The sequence below is a fragment of the Protopterus annectens genome, chromosome 7.part1 (assembly GCF_019279795.1).
Source record: "Protopterus annectens isolate FY-2018-M chromosome 7.part1, PAN1.0, whole genome shotgun sequence".
Lineage (NCBI taxonomy): Eukaryota > Metazoa > Chordata > Ceratodontiformes > Protopteridae > Protopterus > Protopterus annectens.
In genome coordinates, this window is record NC_056740.1 from 53,579,231 (window position 1) to 53,595,418 (window position 16,188).

The following is a 16,188-nucleotide window of genomic DNA, read 5'->3' on the forward strand; positions in this document are numbered from 1 at the left end:
GCTTTGATCCTATAGCAAACCTGGCAACTTTGAATACCTACAGACAATGCCACCATAATGTATTATGCCAACAAGCAAGGCTGAACCAGGTTGTACCCCCTTTCTTCAGTCTAGGGACATCCTACATTCTGTCAGAACAAAACTGTCAGGCAGACAAGCTGAGCAGGACCAGGGAAGACCCTCATGAATAGAAACTAGATCGGGGGAGTCTTCCAAGATTTGATTCATATGTGAGGAGCTCAAGAACACCTCTTTTCCTCCTCTCTGAACAATCAACTGTTAAAATTCTGCTCAAGGACATTGTGCAAGAAGGCCTGGAAGACAGATGCCTTTTCTTTTGCTTGGACAGGAATGTTTCTGTATGCTTGTCCACTCTTTCCACGAATATCCAGGGTATGTCTGAAGATTCAGAAGGAATCCTCCAAGATCATTGTGGTGAGGACTTCCAGGATGGCTGCACATTAAGTAACAGCTTAATTTAAACTCTGCCAGTGTGAAAACAGAAACTCAGAAGAGAGAGACAGTAAATTAATATTTTAGGTAAATTTTAGTAACTGGCTAGTAAGTACACTGCCCAGATGCAGGAAAAAGGAAATTGAAAGAACCTGAAAGAAAACCAATCACAAAAGGTGAGGAAAAACACTGACTGGGAAGAATTCTGCAGCTGCTTATCAAAAAGCAGAGCAAAATCCAGCTTTGGTGCAAGACAAAACTTTCAGTAACCTACAGAAAAAAATAAGTCAAATGTACCCAGAGCTGATTAAAATAAATGAAACACTGAAGAAGTTTATTAACTCAAATAACAAAATGCTGGACAGGAATGGAGAAAGTTTTTAAAAGATATTCAGATAAGGTAATTAAACTGCAAAAATCAGTGGTTGAAATGAAGAAAAGGCTAGATGAATATGAGATTTCTCGAGAAGAGATATTTAAAAAAATAACAGAATTAGAGGATAGAGCACGTAGGGAAAACCTGAGATTTTCTGCCATACAAAAGATTCTGGAAGGAACAGACAGTATTAATTTTATGAAAGCACAAATAAGCAACTGGACTTGTATTCCACAGCAGGCATTATTAACTGAAAGGGCACATTGTGTGCATGCTCCAAACCTGGCCATGAGAAAGCAACCTAGACCTTTAATAGTAAAGATACAATCCTATCAGCAAATTGTGGCAAAAGGACAAAGTACTAAAATTGGGAGACAGTAGGGTGTTTGTGGAAAATGATTATTGACTGTACACCAGGCAGAAGAGGAGTAAATTTATTCCACTAAATCAGGGAATGTTTGAAGCAGGCATGAGATTCAGAATATTCTTTCCTGGAGGGACAAAATCACTTTTTGATGCAGGGCATGCCAAGGAGGAAATACAAAAGTTTGTTCAACAAAAAGTGAGTTAAGAAACAGAATGAAATGCTGCCTTGTGCTCTTCTGATAACAAAGATCACAGATAGGCAGTGCTAGCTAAACCTTCTCCAATGTTTCAATGGAAAATGCCTGAGAGAAAGAAAAAAAGCACAAAAGTTGACTATAAGAACCAGTACATTGGAAATGAAGCAGAGACTGGATTTGTGAGATGGAGATCAACAGGAACACAGCTAGCAACTCAGCAACTGACAAATAAATGTGGGATTACAAAGCATTAATTATATTTGTGAAACATGACAGAACACGAAAACCTGAAAATATTTGACTTTTTTATCTTTGTCAAACTTGTAGGGAACTCTAAAGCATATGCCCTACTTCATGTCATTTATGTTTGGAAGAACATTTAGGAGGGTGGAAGAAGAAGGAAAGAGTTAACTGTAAGTATAACAAAATGTTGTTCTTAGTAGTGTTTTTATAATGTATGATATAAACTTGTGCTATAAAGTAAAGTTTTCTCAATTACTGTCAAGTGTAATGGATATACTTCAGTAAACAGGTTCTCCTGTTTTTTTTTTCTTTCTTTGTTCTTTCTCCCTGTTCAGTTTTAAGAAATGTAGGCACTGCAATGTAAAAAAAGAAGAAATGTCTGGTCAAAGGAGCAGGATACAATAAAAATTGAGGTGATTTTCACTCTTGCATAGAGGAATAATTGGATTAAGGAACTTGGTTTGATCTAGTAACAAGTTTTAAGAGAAATCAGATAAATGAAAAAGATCACTGTCTTCAAATAAATGAGTGCTTGTAGAGGCAACTCTGTATTTGGGTCTCATGTCTCCATGGAGACAATCTGATAAAGAGCAATAAACACAGAATGCTTATTTCTTTCAATGGCTAGGAGATAATGCTTTCTGAAAGCATTCATGTTTCCCAATCTGGGACAGTAGTAAAAATAAGACAAAACCAAACAGTACTTAGTTAAAACTGCACCATGTGTCTTAGCATGCATAACTTTCCTTTTAGTTTTAAACCCAAATCTGTGAGTGTGGGTGTCAGCCTGGGACACATGTTCCCATTAGGAGAGTAAAACTTCAAAATTTGAAGATAAACATAGTTTTGCATGTTAGTATTAAGATAATAGGTTTTAGGGGTGCATTGCAGGTGGGTTTTTTTTGGAGGGGTTTCAATAAAACAAAAATTTTGTAAGATGTGACATAGGCTTAAATGGATATGACAAGAAACAACTGTACAAAAGGTCAACTGCAAACATTAGTGCATGCATGCAACACGAGATACACTTAACAAAATAGCTGCTACACATAAAAAGGGGAAATAATAACTTTTTAGCATAATGATGCTTTTCATATTATCTTTAAATGTAAATGATCTCACAGATATATACACAAAAAAGAAAGAGTAGTGAATTATATTAAAAAATGTACAGGCAAGCAGCTATGCTACATGAGACTTGGAAAGAACTGAACATGTGAATTTGAAAAGAAAGGTTTTTAGGACAGTTATTCAGTGGAATACCTTGGACAATTGAAAACAGGAGTACTTATATTAATTGCAGGAGGAGCTCCAATATCAAAAGAACAGGATAAAAAAAGATAACAATGGTAGATTTGTAATACAAAGGGCTACTGGCAATGGAGGAGGATTACACTGGCATGTATTTATATTCCACCTAAAACTGCTTTAATGAAGCTTAAGAAAATTCTGTCAGAACTGCAAAAACTGAGGGTAATGCTACTCAATGCTAGAAGTCTAAATCTCAAAATGCACTCACTCGAGGCACTCCTTAAAATGGGGAACATCGATATCTGCGCAGTGACTGAGACCTGGTTCAAGGCTCCAGAGAGCACCCCTGCACTACCAGGCTACAACTCATGCCACATTTTTCGGCCATGTAACCTGGATTGAAACACCAAAGGTGGAGGTGTGTCCATATTCATTAAGGATATCCACACCTCCAGGCTAGTTGCTCAGCATAATGCATCCGAGGTTATCCAAGTGCAACTAATTCTGGGCAAAACTGCAATCCAAACTGTAGCTTGCTACAGATCCCCCACCATGCCCTAGGATTCCCACTCTTTTCTTGATGTACTGGAAATATTAGGGTTCAACCAAACACCTTAATAATGGGCGACTTCAACTACCCCACCATTAACTGGGAAAACTACTCGTGTACCAACTCCTTAGCTCAACGCTTTCTGGAATTCATAAACACCAGTGCCCTGGATCAACTTATCCACACTCCCACCAGGGGCAACAATATCCTAGACCTAGTCATTACCAACATTAGTGACCGGTGTTCCACCCCTGAAGTCAACTCCTCGTTGGTCCGATCGACCATAAGCTAATCACCCTTGATATCAACATCCTGCCCCCAGCCACCATTAAGGAAACCACGGTAAAAAATTTCTCCAAAGCCAACTTCATGCTTCTTAAGACAGAAGTGGTGAACTTCATGACACCCATGAAGATGGACAATACAGTTACGACTGTTGAATCCTACACAAATGCACTCAATAAGCACTTACACGAGTGCATGGATCATACTATCCCAAACAGAACCAAGACTCTATCCTCCAAAAAAAAGGAAGCCAATCTAGTGGTCCCCTGCCATAAACAAACTGAACAACAGAAGGAAGAAACTGTTGCAAAAGAGAGTAAAATCCCATGAGTGGAGGAGCTCCCTGGTCAGCCTCAGTAAGAAGCTGAGATCCCTTATAAGATCCTCCAAAGCTAGCTACGAAAACAAAATTGCCACTAATTCTAAGGACAACCACAAAGCATTCTATAGCTATGTCAAGAATCTCAATGGCAACACCCAGATCTGCTCTGAGTTACAGCACAACGGCATGAAAATTACAGAACCAACTGATATTGCCAACATCCTGGCAGATAGGTTCAGTGCTAACTTTACCCCCCCTCACCCCCTAAAGGGCTCATATCTATACAGGAAGAATGCAGAGTCCCTGTAATCACAACTATGCAGGTAGAAGCTGCACTCTCTAAAGCCAAAAACACAGCATCCATGGGACCAAACAACATCCCAGGCTGCGTTTTACACAACTTCAGAATTAACTGGCTCCCCACTTAAGCACCATTTTTAATAATAGCCTCGCATCAGGCTTTGTGCCCACTGAATGGTGCACAGCAACAGTTATCCCACTCCACAAAGGGGGAGCCACCACTGATCCCGGTAACTATCGACCTATTAGCCTGACGAGCCTGGTCTGCAAGGCCATGGAACGTATCATCATGGAATTCATTAACAAAGACATTGGTAACCTCCAAACTCTGGATCCCACCCAGTTTGGGTTTGTGAAAGGTAGATCATGCCTCCTGAACCTGATTGACTTCTTTGAGGCAGTAACCAAAGCCGTAGATGAGGGTAAGGTGGTTCACACAGCCTATCTTGACCTCGCCAAGGCTTTCAACACCATCCCCCATTCTGGAATTATAGCTAAACTCAATAAACTAGGTATAAATCCCTACGTCACAAGATGGGTTGCCAACTGGCTCACTGACAGAACCCACACTGTAAAAGTTGCAGACTCCAAATCTGACCTCAAAGCAGTGACAAGTGGAGTACCACAGGGTTCTGTCTTGGGACCTCTCCTATTTGGTATCTACTTCTCTGAAGTACAGGCTAACACAGAAGGCCTTTGGCTAATGAAGTTCGCAGATGACTGCAAACCAGGAGCCATAGTCAAGTCCCCAAATGATGTGGACATCCTACAGAAGGGCCTTGCTGAGACAGATGCCTGGTGTCAGAGCCATCGCCTCAAACTCAATGCCAAAAAGTGCAGTGTCATCTCCTTTGGTAAAAACTCTGTACCCATGAACTACCACAAAGGCAGCAATCTACTTAACACCGAATATGTGATACCTTGGGACTCAGGTGGACAGTAGTCTCTCCTTTGATAGTCACATCGCCACAGTAGTCAGGAAGTCCTTCTACATGGCACACCTCATCATAAAAGGGTTCTCATTCAGGAAAAAAGAGGTCATTGTTCTTCTCTACTCGACACTCATTAGTCCCAATATAGAGTACAATGTCCCTTTTGGAATGTACCTCACAAGACATCTGCAGCAGCTGGAAAGGCCACAGAAGTACCTCACAAAGAGGATTACTGGCCTCAAACAAATGCCCTACACTGACAGTCTCAAAAAACTCCAGCTTTACTCCATAGCATATCGCCTACTCCGAGGTGATCTCTGCCTAACATATAAAGCTATGTCAAACCCAGAGCTGTTGGACATGCTACACCTAAAGAAATCCCAATCTCCCCGAGCTATACGCTCTAGGGACCTAAACCTTGTCACCACAATAAACAGGACATGCTGGAGGGATAGATTCCTGTCCCAGAGACTTCCCATACTCTGGAACAGGCTACCCATCTATATCAAGCAAAATTCTTCATTAGCACTCTTCAAGAAAAATCTTGATGAGTGGATGGGAAATAGGAAATACACCCCAGGGATCACTTCTGTGTCTCTGCTCGACAGTGGCACAGGAAAATAACTTTCTTGGGTGGCATAAGCCATGGAACCTTGTTGGCTAGGCTTACGTAGGCCCTTGGGCCGATAGCCTAGTACCTACCTATGAACTTATGAACCTAAGAAATAATCAGATTTCAGCAGGGAATATTACTTATAAGTGGGGACTGGAATTTAATTTTCAGCAATGAAGATGTATCTGGGGGGCCCAGAAGGGAAAATATAACAAAGGAGGGTAGATTTATGAAGAAATCTATGAAAATATTTGGCATGGAAGATGTGAATTCAGTGGCAGGAGTTATGAGTGAACTTACATATTATTCCCCAAGATATAAAAACTGGTCTAGACTACACAAAACACATATTTCACAGTAACGTGGATTTAATTGAAAGTTTTTATATGCAGTAAATAACTATTTCAGATCTCTCACCAATAATAACTAAAATACAAATGCAGGGTAATGAAATAAAAATGAGACACTGGCGCTTTCCCACCTACCTGTTGAAAACAGTGAAGAATTTAAGAAAGGTTAGTGGAAATTATTAGGAAGTTATTAGAGAAGACGGAAATTTCTTCTAAAAATATAGCTAGGGAGTGGGATACAATTAAAGTGGAGTTTAAAAATACGGTGGAAGTGAAAGAGAGAGAGATATGGTTAAGAAGTAACAAGAATTACTTATAGGGACTGACAAAGATTACAGTGTTACAGAATAGGGGGATTCTCACAGAAGAAGAGGAACAATTGCAGAATGCTAAAGAGAAAAAAAGGGATTATCTTGATAACATGCATGAGTTTAGAGAGATAGCTGTTAAGTAACTGTTTTTTTTTTCTTATAATAACTCCACAGCGCAAAATGTTTAACACAACGACTCAGGCAACAGAAAGTAAAAAGGGTTGTCACCAAGCTTCAGGAGCCTATAACAAGGAAGATAACAAGAGCTCCAGTAGCGGTACTAAAAATATTTTGAAAATGTTAAAAGTTTGTATAAAGCAGAGAAATATGGAAATCAAGAAAGTACAAATAGAAACATTTATGGAATAGTTAACTATGACAAGGTTAGAGGGTGATGAGGCTCAATTACTGTACTAACAGGATAGGAGGAGATGAGATAAAAATGTTGATGTGTAACCAATCCACAGGAATGCCCCAGGAATAGATGGTATTCCTGTGGAAGTATGGAAGCTAGGAAGAGAAAAAAAACTGATAAAGATCTGGAAGGTTTTGTTTAAAAGTATTTTAAGAGGAGAGGCACCAACATCCTGGTATACAGCGCGGTAGTGGCTGTAATACCTAAACAGGGTAAAGACCCATCAGATCCAGCTTCATACAGGCTCATTTCAATGCTAAACCATGATTATAATGTGTTAATGTCTATAATGACTAAAAGAATTGGCAAAGGTGATCGATATGGATCAATGTGATTTTGTGGAGGGGAGGCAAACATTTGACAGCATTAACAGAACACTGATGATCCAGAGGGAAGCAGTATGTAAGAAAATACCACTGTTGTTGGTAAGTCTTGATGCAGAAAAAGCATTTGACAGAGTAAGCAGGGAGTTTATGAGCAGGACAATAGAAGCATTTGCATTTCCTGGTAAAATTATAAGGTTGTTTAATAGGACCTATGTGGGATTGCAGGCGAAAATTAAAGTGAGTGGGTTCTTCTCTGATAATTTCTGTTTGAGCAGAGGAACCAGGCAGGGATGACGTCTTTCCCCTTTATTATTTGCATTATATTTAGAACCATTTGCAATGAAATAAGGGACTCAGATATTCAAGGATATAATTTCTATGGTAGTCAAGAAAAAGCTGGCTCTATTTGCAGATGACATTATTTTATACCTGATAAAACCAGAAAAGGACATTTCAGTGTTGTGGAACATTCTGAGACAGTTTCACATCTTTTCTAGATACAAAATTAATGAAGCTAAAACAAAGGCAATAGCTGTAAATTATGTACCCACACATGAATTGATTCAGCAATATATTTATGGGGAAATGATAAAATAAAGTACTTAGGAGTATGGATTAAAAAGGATTCTGATGTGGCAGCTAAGGATATGTAGGAAGAGACTAAACAAAAGATAATACAAAAACTGTGAAACTGGAAGCTCTGTTTTATGGATATGGATAGCAAGATATGAGCAGTTAAATGTTTTTGGTCCCTTTAGTTTTTATACGCAGTTAGGCATATTTTCATCAACCAGAGGAAAAGTTGTGGACAGCAGTAAATAAAGAACTGAAGGATTTTGTCTGGGAGGGGAAGATGGCAAGTGTCAAGTGGGATAAGCTGATTCTTCCAATAGAACAAGGTGGTCTGGAATTACCTGATTTGAAGGGGTATTTTAGAGGTACGTAGTTAAGACTCCTATACATAGCACAAGCAAAGACCTATTATTCAAAGTGGAAAGGTATGAGAGGAAGCTTAAGAAACAGAGAGACTGGGATTTTGGATGCAGATCCTTAAGGAGAATAACAATAACCACACAGAGTATTATATTCATAAAGTAGCAGAAAGTATTCTAAGAACTAAGACAACACAGGAATGGAGAAAGGAGAGTCTGCCGATAGGGATGACTGCAATTAGGGATACAGATAATAGGCAAGAAGGGGTTGGAATTTATTGAAGAAAACTGGCAAATGAACCAAAGTACTGAGAGCAAATAATCAGAATTTAAAGAGGCCAATAATTTATTTGGACTGCAGGCTACAGATTGTCTTCCTTATCAAGGACTGATATCAGAGTATAGGTAAATAGAAATTGGGGATTCCAAGTGAAAGACCATCACTGTTAGAGCTTTCTACAGAATCTAGAATAGAAGCTGCTGTTAAAAAAAGGAATAATTAGTATAGAATATAAAATACTGCATGCCAACTATAAGACTCAATCAGGGGAGGGAAGAAAGGTTTGGGAAGAGAGACTGGATAAGCAATTCACAAAGAAACAATGGGGGATATATGTATGTCTCCCAAATATGCAACAAAGTCTAGAAGATTTAGGATCTTTGCTTGGAAGTGTTTACATAGGTATTTTTATACCCCAAGTAGATTCCAAAGAATTTTTTCCTCAAGTAGACAGCAAATGTTGGAGGTGTGATAGGGAAGAAAGAGGTAATTGGGAACATATTTTCTGGGAGTGTAATGAGCTGGCAGGCTTTAAAGATTCCCTGCAGACTATTCTATCAGACATACTGGGTGAGAAAATTGGTATAACTAAAGAAATTATTTTTTGAGCTATGATACAGAATTGGAACTGCCTAGACATGTTTAGGCCTTGCTGAGTCTAATTATGGCGGCTGCCAAAAAGTAATTACTAGGAAATGGAACTCAAAAGTCTAAACCACATGTACTAGAAGTAGTGAATATAGTAACAGAGCTAAAGTAATGGGAAATAGGATCTTTAGAAAAGGGTAGCAGCAAATTTCAAATCATCATCTTCTTTCGGCTGTTCCCATTAGGGGTCACCACAGCAGATCATCTGTTTCTATTTCTTCCTGTCCTCTGCATCTTGCTCTGTCACACCAACCACCTGCATGTCCTCTCTCACCACATCCATAAATCTTATCTTAGGCCTTCCTCTTTTCCTGTTACCTGGTAGCTTCATCCTTAGCATCTTTTTCCCAATATACTCAGCATCCCTCCTCAGCACATGTCCAAACCAACGTAATCTTGCCTCTCTGGCTTTGTCTCCAAACCTTCCAACCTGGGCTGACCCTCTATATACTTATTCCTAACCCAGTGCAAATCTTAACATCTTTAATTCGGCCACATCCAGTTCTAACTCCTGCCTTTTTGTCAATGCCACTGTCTCCAACCCATATAACATAGCTGGTCTCACTACCCTCTTGTAGACCTTCCCTTTCACTCTTACTGGTATTCGTCTGTCACAAATCACTCCTGACACTCTTCTCCACCCACTCCATCCTGCCTGTACTCTCTTCTTCACCTCTCTTCCAAACTCACCATTACTCTGAACTATTGATCCCAAGTATTTAAACTCATCCACCTTCGCCACCTCTACTCCTTGCATCCTCACCATTCCTATATCCTCCCTCTCATTCACACACATATATTCTGTCTTAGTCCTGCTGACCTTCATTCCTCTTCTCTCTAGAGCATACCTCCATCTCTCCAGGGTCTCCTCCACCTGTTCCCTACTCTCACTACAGATCACAATGTAATCTGCAAACATCATAGTCCATGGGGACTCCTGTCTGATCTCGTCTGTCAACCTGTCCATCACCACTGCAAATAAGAAAGGGCTCAGAGCTGATCCTTGATGTAATCCTACCTCCACCTTAAACGCATCTGTCACTCCCACCGCAGACCTCACCGCTGTCACACTACCCTCGTACATATCCTGTACCACTCTTATATACTTCTCTGACATTCCTGACTTCCTCATACAATACCACAACTCCTCTCTAGGCACCCTGTCATATGCTTTCTCTAAGTCTACAAAAACACAATGCAACTCCTTTTGACCTTTTCCTTTTTTCCTTTTGTATTTTGAGAATACATACAGACAAGGAATGAGGTTTAAAAGAAGGCAGAATTTGAATGAGCTATGTAATGTTTGACTGACAGTGACTGAACAGATTATACGTGATGCATAATGTTTGCAACTAAAATTATGTCAATATGGTTTGTTTTCATTTATATAAATGCATGATTGCCTATGTCATGAGTGATACTTTAATAAAGATGTTTCTTGTTTAATAAAAAGAAAAATGATAATTACGGTGACTCCCTTCTGGCCCAGGCAACCATGGTTCTTCCTTCTTTTGGAAATGGATTGGGAAAATCTCCACATGCTTCCTCACAAACTGGATCTACTTACATAAGAACACACATACCCATTTAAATGACTGGTTAGATCACAGAGTCCTTTACCTGGTATGGTCATGCTAATGAATGGATGGTATGCATGCAGAAAGAAAACCTTTACTAACAAAGCTTTTGAAATATCTTTGTTAGTAACATGGAAATCAGTTTTACTGACTGCTTTGACCTTTGAAAGAAGGATATAAGAGTTGCAAGCTCTTATGGTGAGTCAATTCTGTCTCATTTTCTGTAGCGATGGGGTTTCTTTGAGAACTAATCTTTCTTTTATGCCTAAAGTGGTGTCAGAGTTAACTTTATGCTAAGATATTCATCTCCCCATTTTCTTTCCTGAACATAAAAATGAGGGAGAAAGGATACTGCAAAGCTTGGATGTCTACAGACAACTCAGGTACTATCTTTACAGAACTAAATCTTTCTGATCTTCGGCTCAATTGTTCATTTCTTGCGAAAGTAAGAAGGGACACCCTTGTTAAAACATACTATTTCCAAAATTTTTTCTAAGACTATTACCTTTTGTTATACTCACCAGAGCAAAATTATTCCAGGCAGAGTCAAGACCCACTCTATCAGGGCCTGGCTTCATCTATGGCTTTTTGGAAAGGGTTGGATTCTAGAACCATTCTAGAAGCTGCTACTTGGTCCTCTGTACACACTTTTACAAAGCACTGTAAGCATGATTCCTTCTCTAGGTCAAGATCAAGCTTTGCTAAGACTATTCTCCAATTCTCCAGGGGCTTCTAGGTTCTTCTCCATCCACCTTTCAAATGTAGTTGGCTAAGGTAATCTATCCATATGACAAAGGTTACTGAAAAAGTGATCAATATGATGAACATAAAACAGTTGTGTAAGCAAAACTTAACATAAAGTACAGTTGTGTACACTTACCATAAATGTAGATGTTCAAGTGTATTCATTGTTGCAGTCATCACTTGTGGGTTATCCCTGCTGGGTAGCCCTCAGCCGGCCCAAATAGCAGCGTAAATATTGTCCCTCCTTCATCAGCTGCAGGTCACCTGGGACTGACGTCAGGTCGCCAGTGGTATAAAACAGGGCAGCCAATGCCATTACATCAGTTTTTTTGTCCCAACCTATAGGAGCTGTGCCGAGAAGGCCTGAGGAAGGCCAACCTGGGGGATGCCCATAGGTATAGAGAGTTGTAAAGGAAACAGAGAGAACTAGAGGGGGAAGGAGAGAGGGAAAACAGACCTTCAACAGTGAATACACTCGCACATCTACATTTATGGTAAGTGTCCACAACTGTACTATGTTCTTCTTATTTCACTGTTGCAGTCATCACTTGTGGGAAGATTCCCAAAGCTGAACATAGGATGGATGGTAGAAGGAAAGGAATTGTAGAACAGGCTTGCACTGTTCTATGTAGGGCCTAGCATGCCCTGCAGGACTGCAGAGGCAAAGCCTGCCCGAGTTTTGGAAAAAAGAGGCAATTGGTAGTGTTTGGTGAAGGTGTGGATGGAAGTCCAAGTGGGAGCTTCTAGGATGTCCTTGGTAGGGACTCCTCTGAGGAAGGCTGTGTAAGTAGATGCTGCCCTAGTGGAATGGCTTCGGACTGGCTTGGGTGGAATTTTCCCATGGAAGTGGTAGCAGAATTGGATGCAGTTGGACATACATTTAGATATGGTCTGCTTGGAAATAGGTTTCCCCTCTGCCCCTAGGGTGAAGCTGACCAGGAGCTGGTCAGTCCTTCTGAGAGACTAGGTTCTATCTGGATAGTATCTAACTTGTCTGTGCGCATCTAGTGAATGAAGGATTCTTTCCCCCCTGTTCTGAGGGTTAGGAAAGAAGGTGGGAAGATGTATAGCCTAATTCAGTGTTACGTCACACACCACCTTACGCATAAGAGAGGGATTAGTTCTAACTGACACCCTGTCTGCATGGAAGATAATGAAGGGTTCAATGGCCATGAGTGCCTGCAGCTCGGAAACCCTCCTAGCTGAGGTTTATGGCCAGCAGGAAGGCGGTCTTCCTAGAGAGGTGTTTTAGCTCTGCTGAGGCAGCTGGTTCAAGGGGAGGTAAGGTCAATTTTTCCAAGACATAATTCAGGTCCCATGCAGGAGTGGGTGGCCTCCTAGGTGGCCTCATGTGAGATACCTCTCTAAGAAATTGTTTTAGCAGGGGGTGGGAGAACAAAGGCTGCTTTGCATGGGCATGGGCAGAGATAGCTGAGGCATGGATTTTGATGGAAAAGTAAGATAATCCTTTTTGCACTAGCTCCGCCAGGTAGTCTAGAATCAGAGAGAGACAGATGCAAGGGAGATGTTTGTACCCTTAACTTGGCACCAGGCATTGAATCTTTACCATTTTGCAGAGTATGATTTCTGGCCTCCTTAATTATATCCACGAGCTTCTTGCTCCACAGTGGGTTGGTATCCGCCTTTGGGGAATAAGCGATGCAGATAGGTTGAGAGTTTGCATATTGGGATGCAGTACTGACCCTTTTTCTTGGGTTAGAAGTCCTTCTGTGACAGGCAGATTTCTGGGTGGCTCCTTGGTTAGGCTGAGTAGCAAGGGGTATCAATGTTGCCTGGGCCAATTTGGAGCAATTAGAATAGCTCTTAGCCCTTCTTCCCTGATCTTTAGCAGTACCCTTGGGATCACTGACAAGGGAGGGGTGTAGACAAACAGGTTGCCACAGTGGAAGGAGAGAGCATCCACTTTCCAGGCTTCTGGGTGGAACTCCCTGGTGCAGAACATGTCTAACTGCCTGTCTATGGAAGCAAAGAGGTCTACCTCTTGTGTCCCCCAAGTTTGGATGATGCAGAGGAAGGTCTCTGATGAGGTGGTCTGCTAGGGTATTGTGCTCCCCCGGGATGTACTGGGCTATCAGGTGAAGGCCCATCATCGAGGCAGTCTGTCAGAGAAGTATGGCTAGATGACAAAGCCGATAGGAGTGTGTTCCCCCTGCTTATTGATGTACCACATGACTGTGATATTGTCTGTTTTGATGAGGAGCACCCCAGGTTTCAGGTGGCTCTTGAAGGTTGTGATAGCCCTGACTACTGGCATCATTTCCTTTAGGTTGATGTGCAGTTCTAGGTCCCTGAGGTCCCAAGTACCTTGGGTGCACATGTCGCCTAAGTGTGCCTCCCAGGCTTTGTCTGAGGCATCCATGGTGATGGTCTGGCCATGGGGAAGGAAAAGAAAAGGTAGGCCTTTGTTCTGGGTGCAAACTTCTGCCCCCCCCATAGGAGTTCCCTTCTTAAGCAGGGAATCAGAGGCAGTTGTAGCTACAGAGACTGAGAGTGCTGGCACCACAGGTTTTTTTTAGGTACCATTGCAGTTTTCTCATGTGTAGTCTGGCCAAGGGCACCAGCAGGATGCCATGTACCCCAGAGTTTGAAGGAACTTCCGTGCTGTGAGGTGTGTTTTGTAAGCCAATTTGGAGAAGTAATGGGGCAGGAAACTTTGTTTTTCTGGAGAGATGAAGGCTCTTTGGGTGGATGTGTCCAGGAGAGCTCCCAAGAAGGTGATCTGTCCGGTGGGCTGGAAATGGGATTTTTTTCTAGTTGATGGCAAATCCCAGAGAGGTAAAGAGAGTTTGGACAAAGCTGAGGCCTTGCAGGAGCTTTTCCCTGCTGTTTGGAACCTTTTGCAGGACTCCCTTATAGGGATATGGAGGTGGGCTTCCTTTAGGTTCAGGGTGACTAGCCAGGCATTTGGGATCAGTATGGGTAAGAGTTTTTAGAGTGTAACCATTTTGGCACTTGCATGGAAAGGTTTAGTGTGGACAGATCCAGAATACGGCACCACGTGCTCTCTTTCCTGGGTGCCAGGAACAATCTTGAATAAAACCCTTTTCCGGCTTGTTCCTGGGGTACAGGTTCCACTGCTCCTTGAGCACAGAGTTTCTGAAATTGGCTGAAGACCTCTGCCTGCTGATTTGATGGTTTGTCTGGGTACCCTGTTAAGACTGGGCTCTCTATGAAGGGGAATCTGTATCCTTGGAAAATGATTTTAGGACCCATTGACCCTTTGTAATGGATTGCCAGTTGTCTTTGAAAAAGGATAGCCTTCCTCCTAACCTTCGGGGAGGGGGGTGGGGCAGAGAGGGGAGGAGGAGTCATTGCGAGTCCTTAGGGTAGGAAGTGCACTTAGAACTCCCTGTCTTGGGGGTTGTAGAGGTCTATTGTCTGGGCCTCTGCTGTCCTTGTTGTTGTTGTTGTTGCCTGGGGGGAGTCTGTCCCTGCACCCTTTCCTTTGCACAGGCTTGGATTGGGAAGGAAAGGACCAGTGTTTGGTGGGAAAGTTCCCGCTGAATCTGGAAGGCTGTACCTGGAAGAAATATTTTACTTTCTGCACTGATTTTGCCTTAGCCTCCATTTTCTTGATCACCTCCTCTGCCTTAGATCCAAACAGGTGGTCCTTATCTAGTGGGGCGTCTAGGAATTTGGATTTAACATGATCAGGCAGAGTCTGCTCTTTCAGTCATTCATGTCTCCTAATGACTGACCCCGCAACAGCAGCCCTGCTGAAGACTTCTAGGGCATTATATCCACAGTGGAGGGAATGCTTTGCCACTTGACAGCTGGAGTGTAAGAGTTCCCCTAGCTCTTTGGAAGTAGAACTGTCAGGCAAGGAGGACATTTCTACTTTAATAGTTCCAAGGTATGTTGCTGATATTTTAACATATGGAACTGGCAGTTAAGAGCTCTAATAGCTAAGGTAGCATAGGTGTATACTTTTTTACCCCATTTGTCTAGGTCTCTGCTATCCTTGTCAGATGGAATAGGGTTTTTGGAGGAACTAGCCCTAGCCCCTTTGGGTCCCTGGGTGATGACCTCTGGGTCCACTGCCGAATTTTTTAATAAATATTTGTCAGTGTCTGGCACCCAATAATACCTGTCTTGCTTTCTAGGTGCAGGAGGCAGGGCATCAGGTGTGAGGCTAGACTTCATGAAAACATCCTCCACCACATCCAAACTGGGAGGAATGGCCAAGGGTTTGTGCTGGGGAGGCTCAAGAAACTATCTTGGCCTCTTCTTAGATAGGTGGTAATCCTAAGCTTCCCAATGGAAGTGTTCACTAAGGGTGTGTAAGGTCTCTCCAAAAGATAGGTCCTCGGGGGGGGGGGGGTGCAGATGGGATGGATTCCTCTGCATCAGAATCCTCATACGTGGTAAGGGGCTGTTGTTCATTGTCTGATTCCAAAAAGTCAGATTTGTCAGTGTCAGGTTCTGAGAGAATGTCTGGGGAAAGGTCTCTTTTTATTTTGGCTGGGGTAGTCTGGTTGTCTCTGATAAGGATGATAAGATCTTCAGCCATCTTAAGAACCTGTTGTGACTGAGCAGGTTGGGCTTGAGGAAGATGGCGACTAGGAATCGTTTTTCTGGGAGTGGTCTTGGTTTTAGGCCTCAGTGCTTCAATGGGCCTGGGTGCGGTTGTGGCCGGTGGTGCAGCCGTCGGTCTTTGTCTAGAGCCAGTTATCCGAAAAGCCTCCTCAGAAGCCAG